This window comes from Solanum pennellii, chromosome 1 (genome assembly GCF_001406875.1).
Source record: "Solanum pennellii chromosome 1, SPENNV200".
Taxonomy (NCBI): domain Eukaryota; kingdom Viridiplantae; phylum Streptophyta; class Magnoliopsida; order Solanales; family Solanaceae; genus Solanum; species Solanum pennellii.
In genome coordinates, this window is record NC_028637.1 from 88210949 (window position 1) to 88215086 (window position 4138).

The following is a 4138-nucleotide window of genomic DNA, read 5'->3' on the forward strand; positions in this document are numbered from 1 at the left end:
CACCCCTCTTTTGCAAAAACATTGTATTCAATAGTTATCTATAAAATAAAAATAATAGTTATCTATTATATTATTTTGAAATATTTAACAATATTTATTTATTTTACTAAATTATTTGATAATTTTATATTTATTTTTTAATTTACTCTTATCATTAATTATCACAGTTTTCAAGACATTACATATATTATATTGAAGGCGTAATATAGAAAAAATTTTCTTCTATTTTCTAATTTTAAAGAAGTGAGCAAAATCAATAATGAACCGAAGATGTATTAACCTTCATCTACTAGTATTCTTACAGTTAATTTGCTTTCCTTCATTGTAAATTTTAGACCATCTCCACTTCACCTCTATTTTACTCTCCATTCTCTATATTTAACGAGTAAAATAGAAAATGGACACTCCAACCCATCTCCAAACCACCCTCTATTATCTATTTATAGAGAAGTTAGAGAACTGTTATTCATACGCTCTATTTCTCTTTTTGATTATTATATTACTATTTTCATTATACTTTTTAATTAACATATTATTTTATATATAATTTCATTAATTAAATATCTTATATTCATAATTCTTTTTAAATATAATATAAAAAAATATACTACTTTTGTTTCAAATTAATAGTCTTCAAAAAAAAATTATCTAATTTTCATCAATGATAAAACAATTATTTTATTATTAATTTTCATTATAAAGAATACACAAAATTAAAGATGTCGTAGAGGTTGTAACTCCAACTTTAGAGATTGTGATAGATGAAAATATCTGTTTTAAACAATTTTAGCTAGACATAAAAAAATTAAGGACAAAAATGTTCATTTTGAATTCCGTAATGCATTTATAGAGCATTTATGAGAGCAACGTAATAATTTCAAAAATTAAGTGTTTGTGTAATTATATGTCACTTTTATTTGAATTTGTTCATTAATTTATGTATTATATTATATTATATTTCTTGCATTTATGTTATTCAAAAATTTAGAATAAAATATAATTTTATACCACACTAAAAACTATATCAAGTAATTATTTTTGAAAAAAGAAATAAAGGATTTATATTATGAAATAAAAAAATATAATATTGAGGAGAGAGAAAAAAATTATTTTTAAAGAGTAAAATAGAGAATTGATTGAAATTGATTATCTAAAAATATTTAAAAACTCGTAAAATAGCGGATTGGGGTGAAGATGCCTTAGCTTAATATATAAAAAGAAATGAGTTGAATTATTTTCATGTTAGCAAATAAATGAGAGTTGCAACAAAGTTTCGTAGTATATAAGCGAAAAATGGAATGCGACTATGATAGCGAAAGGTGAACTAATAATAGAGCTAAAATGACGACATTTTGTGTACTACAAATTCAAATAATTGTTGTTGCATAAATATTCTCCATATTTTGACCTTTTCTTTACACCAAACGACCCATTTTTAATCATCATTTTCTTGAATTTTTGATAGCTTTCTAAAGTTATTACGACCAATTTTCACTTATGTATCTTAACTATATTTTGAATATTTTAGGCATTTCATATTATATGTCCTTTTGATGTTTCTTTTTTTTAATCTTCTGTTGATCCTATGCGAGTGTTGACCAAACATGTTCACGTAAATTAAGTGACCAAGTATTTCATGCTAACTCGTTTTTAAAGTCATATTATTATACACACAAAAATAAATTAAGAATAAAATTAAGCGTCAAATAAATTAAATTTCTCTTTAATTTTTTTATATTGTTTTTCCTTCATCCCAATCCCACATAGTTAGAATCTTAGTTAAAAATAATAAATCAAAGTTTCAGTAGGAATAAAAAATTGATTAGAGATGTTATTAATTATTTACAATACATAGAAATACATAAAAATATACAAAGTTTATAAATAAAAATTTTTTCATCGTTCTCAGTCATATAGATACGATTACTTTATTCTCGAAACATGAGAACTCACCAATCCGTTGATCAAACTGAGTAATCCCAATCTAAGCACGTCTAAAAAGAAGAACGTCAGATCTATATTATAAAATAATACAAACACAAATATGCATTAATATAATTAGAACTTGTCATATTCTAATTGATTAAATCAAATCTTATCACTACATCAATATAATCCATCAATTATCAAATGGATCAATTAAACTAATCAAAATAATCCATTTATACAACCATTCAACTCCATATAACTAAAAATAAAAGAGAAATCTACAAATTCATATATACATTACATTTTACAAGCCAAATGATAGAGGTATGAAGATTAACACCTCAAAGATTTCTATGAACATTTACCAATCTATTCAAATCAAAATTCAAAACATATTTAATGTATAAGTTATTCATCCACTCATCATTACTATAAATAGTTGGTTCATAATATATGTCATTTAATAAAATTAATGCATAAATTGTAATTTTTTTTTATTTTACCCTTATGAGTTATTAACTTTGATAATATACATTTGACCAATATAGAAAAACAAAATGAATAATTCATGTTCATTGGTCAAATTAATTAATTAAAATAAATTAATTTAAATTCGTTAATTGAAAATTTGACTTAAATTTTTTTAAATAAGAATAAAATATTTGATATACGTGAAATAAAAAACAATAACATATAAATAGAATAGAAGAATATCAAATAATTCAAATTTCATTTGAGACAATATTTCAAGATCAAAATTTTCAAATCCTTTAACCAAAGTTAATATACTTTATATTCTTAAATGAACAAAAAAAGATTATATAAAATAGAAATTGTGATATTCATTGTACATTTTGTTTTGCTACGGATAATTTTCCAGATGCTATTGTCTGATGCCTCTTTCCTATCTGTCTTTTCAGCTTTTCAATATGTTTTTCTTTGTTTTCTTTTACCGAAAATTACATAAATATGATTTTTTTTTAGTTTACTTATTATCATTATCTTTTATTAATTTTATAAGTCTTCAAATTTTTTTATTTTTTCTCTTAAGTTAATTTCATTAATGTATCTTGCTTAACAAAGTACATTAGATTAGTGTATCATGTATAAATATTAGCCATTAATGTATCAAATTAGTGTATCATCTATTTTCCGTTTATGTAACCTTTAATTAATAATTTATTCGAACCTTTTTTTTAATATATATCAGCACTTATGTTATTGTATTAAATTCTTTTTAATTTTTGAGGGACTATTATAATTATATACTTGTAAAGGAGAGATTGTAATTTTACCTTAAAATGTATGTGATTTCTATACATTTTTTTTTAAAAAAAAATTGCTGATACTTTTTGGAAATGGGCCAGTCGGGCTCATTTCATTTCTTTGTACATTTTGTTTTGCCATCTAATAATAGAATATATTTTACATATAACAAACATAAAAATCATATTTGTATGTAAGAGTTATAGGTTGCATAATTGCGCTCCATAACAAACATAAATACGTATATTTTGATATATATATATATATATATACAAAAGAAAGCAGTTGTATGATTTCCCTATGCATATACAAAAGAAAGCAATTGTATAATTTGCTTTAGTATACATATACAAAAGATCAATTGTATAATTTGTGCTTGTTTAAAGCGAAAAAGGGAGAAAAATAAAAGAAAACTAGGCAGGGAAGATCGTATTTGTATAATCACATGTGTACAAGATGAAAATATATGCATTTGTATTTGTATATACAATTTTCTCTCGTTTTATACAAGCACAATGTATACATTGTGTTTGTATTAAGTGAGATAAATGACTGAGCGAGCGAAATTTGGGATAGTGACGAGCGAGATCTAAGAGAGGGGAATGAAAATATATGTAAATATACAATTTTCTCTCGCTTTATACAAACACAAATGCATTTTATATATTTGCGTTTTGTATAAAGAGAGAGAGGCGATTTAGCAAGTGAGATCCGGGAGAGTGGCGAGCGAGACCTGAGAGAGGGGAACGAAAATATATGTATATATACAATTTTCTCTCGCTTTATACATACACAAACACATTTTATACATTTGCGCTTTTGTATAAAGTGAGAGAGGCGATTGAGCAAGCGAGATCCAAAAGAGTGGCGAGCGAGATCTGGGAGAGGGGAGAGAAGGGAACGAAAATATATATATATATATATATATATATATATATATATA